Below are 13850 nucleotides of genomic sequence, written 5' to 3'. Positions count from 1 at the left end.
ACGCTGAAACCTTATTATAAGGGGAAAGAAGAATATTTTCTCCTTTTCTGACTTCTTCCTTAAGGCGACTTTCTTATTAACAATAAATGCACGCGTAGTTTAGCGCAATTTTTCCTAAATAGCCCCGTTATACCTCTCTAAAAGGTTGACTGTACCCTTTAGCTATTAAAAGCTGCGTCAATGTTTGTCCCATTATTCTTTAGCCAAAGGGTGTTGGGCGCTAAGTACGTACGGGTCACGTGACTCCATTCCGTGTCAAATCGCACTTTGCTTCCTCAACATTAAACACTTTTATATTTCCACATGCGGGCATAAATAGGATCTTGACCTAGCGGAATGAACATTAACTCGCGTATGTATAGTGAAATACAAATAAGGCTTTTAGATTAACGTATTAAGAAATAGTTTGTTAGCACCTTGGATTATATTGAGGTTAGTTTTAACTTACTATCAGACAACGGCTCTAACAAAGTGCAATATAAATCGTTATAAAATAAGTAAGGGGGAAAATTACTACCCCATTTCTATCCAGTTTTTCAGCGATTTTTCAAGTTTACCTTTAACTTAGGTAACTCAATTTTAATATTGTAAGCGTGTGGGACGCTGCTTTGAATTTGCGAATGAAATGGCCCACTCGACTTTTTTATAACCGAAATTTATAGACTTATGTTAATTCGGTGGACGATAACAAGAGAGAGAGAGAGAAGTTTAGGAACGTGTCAAGGGAAAACTGGAATGACCTATACGCGAAGCCTTTGTCACTTTACACTATGGCCAAAGGGGCTACCCCTACCTTTTATCACTGTTTTATTAGTGTCAGGTAACGTTTAGTACTCGCGTATAGTCGAAAACTAAGAAGATGAGCTCGCAAACGCGATATTTCATAGCGATAGTCATCCGTTACACTCTTTTTGGTGCGTATACCTTCAACTAGAAATTTAAGTGGAATAGAGTTGAAAGGAGGACAAGCCTCGGCTTCCTAAATACGACCAAAAATATAACATCAGGGCAATGCGCGATCGAATGATGGAACGACTTTGAAATCGATTGATCACGTGACCGAGTTTGTCATCGAATCGATCAATTTGACATCAATTTCGTGGTCGAATCGATGACAGTTTTTGGTCAAATAGGAATTGATCGGTTGGCCGAAGAGAAATCGATCAGGAATCGGTTATTTGATCATCTTTCGTTCTGTTAGAGCTCGATCATTTTGGGAAACTGTTCTTTCTAACTCAAGAAGATACGAAAATGATCGTGTCCTGATTTACGAAATTGGACTAGTGGTTGTTATTGTCCTTTCGCGATATTATTGGTCTATAGCGCGTGTCTATGATTGCTTTATTCTGCGCGCTTTCGGATCTTTAAACCTTGGAGAGAGACAGAGAAAGAGTGTGTGTGTGTGTGTGTGTGTGTGTGTGTGTGTGTTTGTGTGTGTACGTGTGTGTGTGTGTGTGTGTGTGTGTGTGTGTGTTCTTTGACTGGGAAGACACGAAGAAAAATATTTCTATATAAAGTAAGATTGGCGCGTCGTCCTCGCCCCAAAAACTATTTCTATTCAAATTTGAGCGGCCGCGTGTTACAATATTTAGTAAATCAAACAATGGCGGCGGCGTACGTTTCGTTCCCTGGCGCCCTATCTTTTTCTCCTATCTTGACACATCGTTTCGTGGCCCTATCCAATTTATTTTACGGCGAGGGGCCCCCAATTTTTCTTCCTTAGGTCCCCCCTCCCCCCCTTTTTTTTTGGTCCAAGCCCAACGTGTGATTATGATTATTTTTATAAAAGTAATTCCGAATTCTTCAGTGAATTGGAATTACACCTATTTAATTATATTTATCTTTCTAAAAACAATTCTATAATTAGTTTGCCAAATCTTCCAAAAACATTTTTACAAATATGAAGCGAAATTTGGGTTACAAAAACATAACGGGACCACGTCATGTGTAATTAAAATGCCGATTAGATAAGCTACTTTACTAGAATCTAAATATTCTCCTCCCAGTTGGGGAAGAGGCGCGTTTGAAAGCGAGAGAGAAAGCGGAAGTTGGTCGTGTCGAATTCTAATGGGTCATCTTTATGCAAATCAGGTCTAGCAGCCTGCTGCCCCTGATTCTCCTCCTTATTTCCCCGCTTATAACTCCGTCATGGCATGACGGAAGTGACGTCAGTATCTAGCGTGACAGATTGCGGTCGCTTAATTCCTGTCACGCCATTTTTCCTACTGTACCGAGTGATGTAACTAAAAAGTCGTATTTCGATCAACAGCGCCTTTCCAGTCCCCTAGGTTTTGACGTAGCTGATTTTAATAGCGTTTCCATTTGCAACCGTACCGTCCGTAATACGTAGCGCCCGCCGTCTCTTGACACCCTTGAAGTAACGGGGGATTTGATAGCTATTGGAATTGCCCATGACATGATAGTGAACAGTGACTGCTGCAGTGCATCTGATAATTTATTCCAATGTCTATCTAAAGTTTTGGAAACCCCTGAAGTTCAATTTTAAAACATAAAATCCGATGAAATAATATTTTTTTTTTACTATTAAATTGTTGTTAAAATTACTGCGGATACATTTGGGTTTTAAAATAACTAAAATTGCACTTGGGAAGCCCTATCCACACCTTATGTCAACTGTTATTACGTATATTTGCAATATTACTTAGAAGTTTAACCTCTACCCGATCTATTTTTATTATTTAAACCAATTTCCAAGCTTGTTATGATAGGTATTGTAAATAAAATCCGAAGTAACCATTGAGTCGGACACTCGAGTTTGAGATTTTCCCAGATACGCGTCTTGAAATATCCAACTCAAAATTGAGAACTATCCGACACGCACGTTTTTAAATATAAACTATACATTGAGGGAGGTAGGGATAGTGTCTATGCCCAGAAGGTTTAAATTCTTTCGTCTCAACCAAGCTTCCTTAGAGATTCGGATTTATTTTGCCGGAGAATAGAAGCCTTGACCGTGCGTGTAAGATTGACCATTAGATTCGGGAGAGATCCCAATGTAACGTACGTATGTCAAGCCCGAAGCGAGCGAGCGAGTGAGCTTGAGTAGGGGGATAGTTTACTCTAGGGTGTCCCGGTGGGCATAAAACCATCTCCCTTCGTACTTGGACGGAATAAATTGAAAGAGCTATACGCCGGAGCTGCATGCTCCCCCCCCCCCAGTGCACTCCGATCTACCCGCAATAAGAGAATATCTCCCTTCTCCATCGATCTGGCTGGTGTGTTGCTCCGAAGCCCGCCATCGCCACGCGGGGGCTTCCATGAACCTTTTTTTAAAGCTTTCTCCACTGAACCCCAAAAGTCCTCCGCTTTTCCTATATCGAACTTATATGTAGGGGATTGAAGACGCCTTCAGTTTCCTTTCTATATTCCCCTGCCAAGGCTTACTTTAGCCTCTGTAATGTAATACAGAGTGGTTTCGATAACTAGAAACCCTTCCCACCATCCTCTCCTCCAGTAGATAAATTGATTTTGCGATAGACACCTTGTTGAAGGTTTGATTTAAATAGTAAGTCAATATACTATCGCTATTAGATGTTTCTAACTATGTTGTTGGTGTCTATTTTTTCTGTTTGTGTTTAGGTTAAAAACAAGTGATGAGTTGTTGATTGTAGGTGAAGGTTTGGTTGCATTAGGTTTTCTAAAATTATTATATTGAATATTTGGGAGTTTTATTTGTAATCTCTTTTTGGTAATACTTATAATTTATCATTTTGATAATGTGCACTGTACTTTAGTTGAATTAAGAGAGCGGTTTAGCGTTATCAAGACCATTCCGGGGTGGTGCTCTATTGCAGTAAGGTGTCTCTCTATACACCCTTACTTTTTGGATTATCGCTGGGGCGAGTGAAAGAAGATAAGGGAGCCAGTCCGAGAAGGGGGTCGCATTAGGTCGTCGCCATCGTCAATAGTTTCGCTCCACTTTTGCGATTAGATAGGCGGGGGAGGGGAAGGGGTGATACGGTAGCCGGTATTAGCCCCTAGAGAACGGCCAAATTTTATTGGTACAATTATTCATCAGTACTTTTACAATTTAGGGAAGGAAATAATGGTCCACCACCGTTACCCTATACCGGGGGTAACGCCCATGATCGTAAAGAAGAAGAAAAAAATGCACCAAAACAAGCTATGCTATGCTGTATAGCTTCGTTCTGTATTTGGAATTTAAGCAAAGCCAGGCGGGGGGGGGGGCTATAGCAACGTGGGGATTCAGCTTTTAAGATTAATTAAAGAAAGAGTGGAGAAATTTGGGGGTGAATTTAAAGGGGTATTTAAGTATATGCCAAGAAATTTGTGTTTAGAGAGTTGACTTTTTATGATAACAACAGGGGCTTATCCCCGCACTGAAGTTCTTGAATATAATTTTAAAATGAAGCTGCAAACTTTCAAAACTTGATATTTTGTTTCATTGAGTGACTCCAGTGTGCCTTTAAAGGGGGGAGTATGTGTTTTTATTTCTAATTAATGATATGGCCCTCTTTCTTCAAAAGCATCAATTTTAATTGTTTCGCGTTTGCACGCTTCGCAACCCCCTCATCTAGCTCCATCTCGTCTGAAAGCCGACTAAAAAGGGATTTATCATTTAATTTAAAATAGTGGTTCTTCCTCCTCTCCTCTCATTGGTTTGTGTGTGTGTGGGCCCTCGAGGGAGGCTGATTCTTCTTATTTCTAAAAATCTAGTAGCTAACGCGAATTGGATCGTATCTTTAAATCCCGTTTAGTTTTAATATTCCCTTTTCAACCAAACGACGACGTCAAAAGCTCTTGCGCGCGAGCCGCGATGGGGATTTTTATTAGAGGTTTTCAAAATGGATTTTTCGTAGTGTGATATCAGAAGTTTGTTAGTTGGAGTGAAAATTATGATTACTTTAAAAATTTAGATTTCTAAGGTTTTTAGGTATTTTAAGAAATTTTTAATAGTGTTTAATAATATAAAGTTAATAAAGGGAATCCCAGTCTGATAGCTAATACGATTAAATTTTGCAAAACAAATTAAATATTAAATTAAAAAATTATTTATTAAAAATGTTTATTTCTGACATTATTACATTTTATTGAAACTATAATTTTAATTCAAAATGCATTTTACCTGCCACAAGTTCCATAGTGACTTGAACCATACGCTATTTTAACTCATTTGAAAATGGGTCATCGGTTAGTGAACTTCTGTTAAAAAAAAACTCGTGAATATTTTAAGGGTTATTGAATTGTTTCAAATCACCGGTATACAGACGTATATATTCTAGATGATTTGAATTTGAACCAACCGTTCTACGGTGGTATGATATCATACTGTGATTGCCTACTGAAGTATATTGATTGCGTTTATAAAACATTTTTTTGGGGGGACATTTAACATGGGCCGTTAAACTTTCGTGAGAAATAAATTCTCGTTTATTTTGGGGAAATATATATAGAAAAACAATAATTTATGGGGAAAATGGTCGCATTTTTTACGAGTATTTGACACGAAATGCCGCTCCGTTTTTATTGTAAAAATAATATTTTTCCACACCGTAAATAGCTTGGTTTATTTCTATCGAATATTGTTAGGTGGCTTTCGTCATGCAGACCCGCAATGTACGCAGTTGTCATTGGAAAACGATAGATGTTTTGTCTACCCTGCTGCTATAAAAACATCCAACGTGTTTTCCATATTTTTAGACCGCACCGGTAGAAAAAAGAAAGGGTTTAAAGTCGAAAGTTTCAGAAACATTGACTAGAACGTAAAGCTATACTCTGCACCCATTTATATGAAATTGTATTGTGAAAAGGAAACCTTGCTGAATCCTGGGGCTTTAGAATAATATCTGAGCAGAGTTTCGCTTTAACTTAAGAATTACCAAACCACCATTAATATTTAAATACTTTTATCTTAAAAGCAGACTGCAGTCTTATATGCCTGGAAATACGCTTAAAATATTTAAGCTAAAATTAGATAAATGCAGTTTTCAAAAATTGTATTTGTAAACATTTTAAAGGCAATATTCGGAGTTTCAAAGTTTATTACAAATGGGAAAATTTATCTTAGTGAGTTTAAGTTAATATTTGCTCGTATTTCTCAAAATATTTGATTTATACAATTTTCTATAATTTGCAAGGCATTTAAATTTAAATTTAAATCTTATAACCAATCGCGTTCTCTTATTGAATGAATTGAAATATTTTAGGGGTAAATTATACCTAGGAGCTATTTAATAAATTAACATTTTCTAATAGCTCTTTAGCCTGAAGATATCAAATTTAATGCTTGAGAATTTTTCTAGAAATTTGTGAATTTATTAACTTCGTGTTCTTCTACTAACGTGAAACTTTTGAAACTCTACCACAGGTTCTTAGACCCGTTAATTTCCCTCATTATTAAAACAAATCTTGTGCTACCGAAATGAACTAATCAATGAATGAAAATGATTCTTTTTAACATTGCCACATTTCTTTGTATTGATAATATTCTGGCTCATAATAACTATATATATATTTTTTTCCAATATTTTCTCCTATTCAAGTGCAATCCTTAACTATAAAGGCGATACTTTGGAATCGCTTTTTAAAAGTATAACGTATACTGGTTGCATTACGAAGGGGGTAAACCAAATTGAAAAGCAGGTATACAATACGACTGCAGTACTTAATGGAAAATACTTGTTATATGTAGGGACTATTGTTTCAAACCTCTTTATATATTGAGAATGATTTCCCTTCCACCTTATTTGCGCATGCGCTTAATAATTACGACTGTTGTTTTTTCCCCTCACTCCTTTCTCTTTCTCTCTTCTACCATTCTCTCGTTTTTAATTCAACTGACCTCGAAACGTGGTTCGAATCCAAATTTTTTCATATTATCCATTTTTTCCCCTTAAAAGGCTTAAGAGCTAGGAACTTTGAATGGTACTGCGTTTTATATTTCGTAAATGACGAGTTTATACTCGTATTATTTCTTAACACCGTTTGCGTGAAGTAAATTTATTCAAAGTTATTACTTAGGTATTTACTTCCGCATCGGAAGTAAAATTTCGCGTAAAGTCTTCCCTCTGGCATGGGATTGAACATATGAGAAGGTAAGGCGCTTTTTTATTTCATTAATTTTGCGTTAATTTACTTTTGAGTGAAATTGCACGCCGGGAAGGAGTTAGGAAAAATTTATAAATTAAATCAATTGTTACATTAGTGACGTGTTGTTGAATATTCTTTTTATTATACGTTTTTCCTGTAGTTCATTTCCGTATTTAAGTCGTTGTTAGTTCAGATAGCAATCTTTTTAAATAACGCCTGACATTGACGTATAATTAAGTTCGCGTGTCTTTAGGTTTTTAATGAAAGCGCCCTTTTCTTGACAATGAAGGAAAATTAGCATTAGATTTACATTCACCTTCGTAATAAGCTCCTACCTGCATGGTTTCCCTTATATTTATGTTACATCCTACCTTAAGAGCGCCTCTTACACGCTAAATTCCGCTATAATTGCGACATAAAATGTTTTCAAATTGCACTGTTAACACGCCTTTGTCTTAAACGATTATTTTTACGCGTTAAATTCATTACTTCACTTAATTTTGAGGTAAATGGAAACCATTATTTAACCTACTACAAAAACAAAATGCAATAACTATATTCTTTTTTTTTTGAATAATTATATCTAGCCTTAATCCTCCCACTGGTGAGCTAACATTATGAAAACCCAATTATTACGATCTCTATAGGATAGGGTCACCGCTATCTATGACGTAGTTACGTAAATTTCTTTGAAAATCATTAGGGGAGCAAAAAAATCCCCTCTGTAAGTTCTCCTGTTACGCATTGAAGCTAACTCAACACGTTCTAGCGTATATATATGCATATATGAAAGCCTTCTTCTTCTCTTCTCGTATTTCTGGCTTTAAAAAAATTGTCATGGGAGCAGAGTGGAATTGAGGAGGTCTTTGTGACGCTCAAAGAGGGTTTTTTTTTTTCTATCCAGGCGCCCGTAACTCCAAAAGATGTTAAGACTCGACCTCTAATATTCCGAAACTCACGCAGCAGCAGGGTCATTCCCAAAATAGATATCGCAAATATATATTAACTGGAATTTATTTCAGTTGAAAATGATTTTTATTTACTTTTTTAGATTAAATGTACAAATTTTTAAGGTTAATTAGAAAATAATTTCAGTTCAATCTTAATCTTCTAAACGTATCTACTAATAAAAATGATTAATATTTAATTTAATTTATGAAAATCAATATTTTTAAAATTATGGAAGTTGTTAGGTGAAGCCAGCTTACAGGGGAAAGTTAACCCATGTATTTTTTATCAGCCCCTGTAGAAATGTTTTACCCGCTGAACACTCGCGTTTTGGGAAAAGCAAACATTCAGGGGCAACGCTCAAAAATGTTTTTCGATAGATTAGGCCCTAATTTTTTTAAATACAAATATATTTTAAAAACCTTAAATTACGGATGAAGGAAACAGTAATATTTTTTATGCAAAATTTTAATATTTAATATTAATTTAATTACCTTAACGGTAGTTTATCATTTGAAAGTATTCTTTATGGTTGTATTTCTAATATCTAGGAGGCAGTTTGCCTTGGCATATAGATGAAGCGGCTTTGACCGTTCCCCGAAGCTAATGGCTCGAGACACGACAATGGCTCGTTTAGTTTTGGTGTACCCCCACCTTCTAGCTTCCTCTTTAATATACGCGGGACCCCTTTATTAATGCCCACTACATTCTCCCTTTATGCAAGAGAGGCGACTCGATATGGTCCCACCAAGTCATACCGCGCCGGCTCTCAACTTATCTGGCCAGCGTCTTTTCGAATGTACTCTCTTTTTACTATACTTCCACCGGTGAACCGCTGTTTTCCGCATTCCCCTCTAAAGTACACCGGGACTCCAGTTTCGACGTAATTAAGACGCGTTCGCATTGCGAAAATATCTAAATACTGATTCTAATCTGTATTGATGCAAACCCGCATTTATGGTGAGAACGCAGGCTTAACCCGGTTGCTTGGTAACGGTGCCTCCACTATCATCTTAACTTGACTATGGAATAAATGAAAATATATCTATGCGTATTTTGTAATACGTTTGAATACTGTAGCGCGTATAAAGTTGATACCGCGGTGGTGATATACATACGTAGATACCCTTATAAAGGTGGAAGGGGGAATGTTCTTTATTTGGGGAAAAAGAATATGTAATAAAAATGAATCTCCCATATCGAAAGATTTCTTCATCCGCGTTGATCCTAGGTAATGTAACGGAGCGTAATTTACTAATCATTAATATTATTTGAATATCTAGCTCCCTCCGCGTTAACGGGGACGTCACGAACACGCGATATCCTTGGAAATCCCTTGACCCGAAGAAAAGGAAGGGTTGTTTTTTCCCCTTCTTTTGATATGAAAATAAAGAAAGGGTTTTCTCATTACTATACTTGTTCGTATTAAAATACAGCGATCCTTCAAGAGCCTATTTAATAATATTTCATTTTTATTATTATTTTATTCCATACATAAGTTATAAGCTTTTTTCTAAATATGAATAAGAATAAGGTCTATTATTTTTATTCATTACATACCCGTTTTTTTATTATAAACGATAGATCCCTTTTTAACTTCAACTTTTGCGGATTAGGTGATTCGTTATATTTCTAAATGTAGGCCGCCAACGCTCTTGGGTTCGTCGTCTAGTTAAAGGTCTGTAAGAATAGAAAAATAGTAATTATTAAAGGGAGAGTGTATGTGTAGAAAGATTTATCTACAACTAGGGCAAAATTGTTCGGAAGTTGTGAAAGGCATTTTGGTGTTTTACTTAAGACCATTTAAATTTAATTAAGAATTTGAAATACAATGCTAATGTGTCATCCGTTAAACACTCAAAGTTGCCCAAAGAACATATCTCCTTAATTTCTGACGAACCTTTTAGAAATTCACCCTGAATAATTGATTAGGTAATCGACTGCCAATTACGCGTAATTATTCTTCGCTTACACTCTCTCTTTAGGCAATCGGAGTTCACCCTGGGATCTAATTTCTGTCTAGGCCTTTGGGACCATTTTTGATCATATTTGTATTCAAAGGGTAACGCCAATTTTTGACACGTTACTATTATCTAGGTTCCAGTCTGTTGGCAAAATTTATTCACCGGCTTTTCTCTCAGCTTCTTTTCTCTTAGAGAGAGAGAGAGAGAGAGAGAGAGAGAGAGAGAGAGAGAGAGAGAGAGAGAGAGAGAGGCGCTCGCTTGTAGTCAAATACAAAAATAATAAGAATATCTTATTGTCCAGGCGTAAAAACGTCAAAAGAGACGTATGGGGTAATTTGAAGAAATTGCGTCGCCCATACTACCAAAAGTCCATCTTTGAAAAGTATATATGATTATGAAAAATGATCTCTCAATTCGTTACGTCGTTATAGGGGGCTTTTGTTTTTCTTACTTTTATTTATGAACTTCTATAATTTAGGTCTAATGGGAAAATGTATGAGAAGAGCTCCCCCCCCCCCTCTTTCAAACTCTTATAGGAATTTGTGCGAGTGTTTTTGGATCGGTAAACATAGAAATTATTAATACGTCAAAGAACTCCAAAGTATAATATATTGTTTTACTCTTTTATATTCTTTCCCAGCTTAGTTTCGTTGAAAGCTGACATTGTTTTTGGGCGTATACTTCCTCCGTGTTCGAGTCTCTTTAATAATGTCGAGTTTTAATAATGAATTTATACTAAAGAAAACTTTGCCCCTCTAATCTTAAAGAATCTTCTTTGCCTCGGAACTTTTTAGGCCTATTTGGTGTTACGTCTTTGAAACTTGTTTATCTTTCATCCGTAACTAAATTATGTAATGAATGGCTGTAGGATTTTTTTATCAAATATTAGCTCAAAGGGATAATAAAACTCTCAATAGAAAAAGGATGATATAAAGACTACAAATTTATTATTATTATTTAACTTAATGTGAATTTTTTAAGGCATCTTCTTAACGATTCAATTTACCTATAGAAAGAAAGAATGAAGCTAAAGAGCTCATTTTTAGATTAGAAATGTTAACACGTAGTTCGGAGCACTAACCACTCCCCTTAACTATACCGTAAAATGCATTTTGAACCTTAAGTACTTTGTCTACGTATTATGCTAAGTTAAGCCTTGGTGGAAAACTATCGGTGCACTTTGATAATAAGTTAATATCGCTAAGTAGCTAGCGCCATTAAAAATGTCGTTAGAACTATAGGGAGGTTAAAAAAAGTAACCTTACAAACAACAACATGAAAAATTTTCGTGTCAGATCTGCAGGTATAAGAGAGCCTATGGAAGAGAGCGAAAAATGGAACGGGTTCTGTTTTGTTTTTTGAGTAAAGCTTACGTAAGCCATAAACAGCACCACTCAGCCGGTGGATAATTAGTCACTTATAATGGTTACGCTTTATTCATAAATCAAAATAACAATATAAGGGAAAGAGAGTATAGTTTTTGTCCCGTATGCGAACATACTGTAGACCCCACTTTTTTTTCATAACAACATTTAATTTGGTTAATCACCCCCTTTTTCACCCTCCCCCTCCGTTTAAAGGGATGGTGGATAAAGCGTATTACGAATTAATTAGTGTTTTAATGCCGGATTAAATAACCGCTTTAAAATAGTTAACAGTGAAAAACGAATTTCCCTTAGAACTTAATAGTTTTCGTTTAATGGTTTTTTTTGCATCAAGTCAACAATGGAATGGAGAACGTGGGCTGTTCAGTTTTTGGAACTGATTTTAACTGAACTAGACAGCCAAACTGCAGAAATTTTAAATAAACATAGTCCTATAAAATCCTATATTTTTGAAGCTGTTCTATATTATCCTATATTTTTGCCATAAAATGGCATTGTGATATCTTTTCTCAACGTTTGACTTACGTCAAAACGTCAAATTTAAAAGAAACTCGTTTAAAAATGACAATTTTAATGTGTTAGTGCACTTGTTTACGAGGAGCTAAATTGTAAATTTCAATTCTTTGACTTAAAACGTTTTGTAATTCAGCCTTTAACGCTTACTAAAAAAGCCCGCCAAGTTACCGTTATCAGCATGGTGACTTACGTTCCCTTTGCTCTAAGAGCGCGAGTTCAAAAACGCAACTTCATACTTCTTCCCTCCCCCTTCCCAATCGCCCCCTTCTTCTCGAAGGGAGTCCTTTGTCAGTTATCGGTTATGTCGATGAATTATTCTTAATGTTTTAAGTCGGATTTAAATATTTAAAAATAGGCCGAAATTAATTAATTTTGTGATCAAAACTGTGCCAAGATCGAGGAACCAAGGATTCTAATAATTTTGGGATGAAAGTTTTCCTGTAAGTTTATTTTTTGGCAAGTCTAATTTTTAGGGTTAGCGTTAAGGAGAGCTTGAGCCGGGCAAAATGCTGGGTGTACGGTACCGGTACGGAGAATCAAGAGGGCTTTCTTCCCTCCCCCTTCTCTATCACCCCCCCCCCTTCTTCTAGAAGCTTCAAGTCCGGACAGACAGCCCATTGTTTGATTGACGCGAGTAAATCGGTTATGCCGATGAATTATTGTTAATTCGGATTAAAATATTTAAAATTAGTTCGAAATGAATTAATTTTGTGATCAAAACAGTGCCAAGATCGAGGAGCGAAGGATTCAAATCATTTTGGGATGAAATATTCGCTGTAAGTTGTCATTTTTGGAAAGTGTTTGTTGTGAAGTCCCGTCAGGGTTAGCTAGGGTGCTTTACGGTTGACTCGGGAGGGCAAGATGGGGGTGTACGGAGGATCGAGATAATTGCTGCCGAAGAAGTTGTATTCGTTCTGGGCGAAGTCGGGTCGCGCCCCGTAGGTGGTTGTCAGAAGGGGATCCGAATAAAATACAAAATGGCCTTTATTTTTAGATTTATTTTTAATTTTTATTGAAGAATTTTTTTTAAAAAACATTTTTTTTTCTCAATTTTTTTAAGTCTAGATTTTTTATTCTCATTTTTTTTTGAAATCTAGATTTTTTATTCTCATTTGTTTGTTTATTTAAATCTAAATTTTTAATCTCAATTTTTTTTTTAAATTTAATTTTTTAATCTCAATTTTTTAATTTCATTTTTATTCAAATTTTTTTAAATTTAATTTTTATTCTCATTTTTTTTTTAAATTTAATTTTTATTCTCATTTTTTTTTTAAATTTAATTTTTATTCTCATTTTTTTTTAAATTTAATTTTTATTCTCATTTTTTTTTTAAATTTAATTTTTATTCCCATTTTTTTTTAATTTAATTTTTATTCTCATTTTTTTTTTTAAATTTAATTTTTATTCTCATTTTTTTTTTAAATTTAATTTTTATTCTCATTTTTTTTTAAATTTAATTTTTATTCTCATTTTTTTTTTAAATTTAATTTTTATTCTCAATTTTTTTTTAAATCCGAATATTCTTTTCAAAATCCCAATTATTTTTTACTCCAAAAATTGTTTTTAAATGGAAACTAGGTAGTTTTTAAGAGTTTGAAGATACTAATATTTTAAGTATTTGGACCAATTCCTATTTTTTCTATTAGTATTTTAAATTTTTTGGCTGGGCTCCCTGCCCTTAAAATACCGGTAAATTATATCTATTTTGCACTCTCCCTTTGAAAAAAACAACAAAAAAAACCCTAATATTAACAGCAGTTTCTCTGGAGAGAAAAGACTTGTATACTAGAATAATATTTCGTTGTAAAGCTTTATTAATTATTCCATACACGTCGAGGCAGGCGTCTATTAGCGCACCCGACAACATTCGACTATAGTGATTAATTAGAATTTCTTTTTTCTTCTTGTACCGTTTTTGTTATTCTTCTTTCCATAAACCACCCGTCACATTTCCTCCCCCCCCCCT

General features: G+C 35.2%; 1 protein-coding gene across 6 annotated transcripts in view; it reads left to right on the top strand.

Annotated features, from left to right (window-relative positions):
• Nucleotides 1-13850, top strand: part of Reph (Regulator of eph expression) — a 312486-nt gene that overhangs the window by 103902 nt on the left and 194734 nt on the right. The window contains exon 1 of one of the 6 annotated variants that reach the window (XM_089841120.1): nt 12171-12324. The exons of 4 other annotated variants lie outside the window; for them this stretch is intronic. The gene's annotated coding sequence lies outside the window, so the exon portion shown is untranslated. Of the gene's footprint in view, nt 1-12170; nt 12325-12475; nt 12661-13850 lie in introns of those variants that run through there. One more of the 6 variants, XM_089841116.1, reaches the window with a different exon arrangement.

The sequence above is a fragment of the Phalangium opilio genome, unplaced genomic scaffold (genome assembly GCF_054372755.1).
Source record: "Phalangium opilio isolate 3A_F unplaced genomic scaffold, DU_Popi_V2 ptg000003l_1, whole genome shotgun sequence".
NCBI lineage: Eukaryota > Metazoa > Arthropoda > Arachnida > Opiliones > Phalangiidae > Phalangium > Phalangium opilio.
The sequence above is the reverse complement of the archived record's forward strand: the minus strand, read 5'-3'. Positions and strand labels throughout refer to the sequence as shown.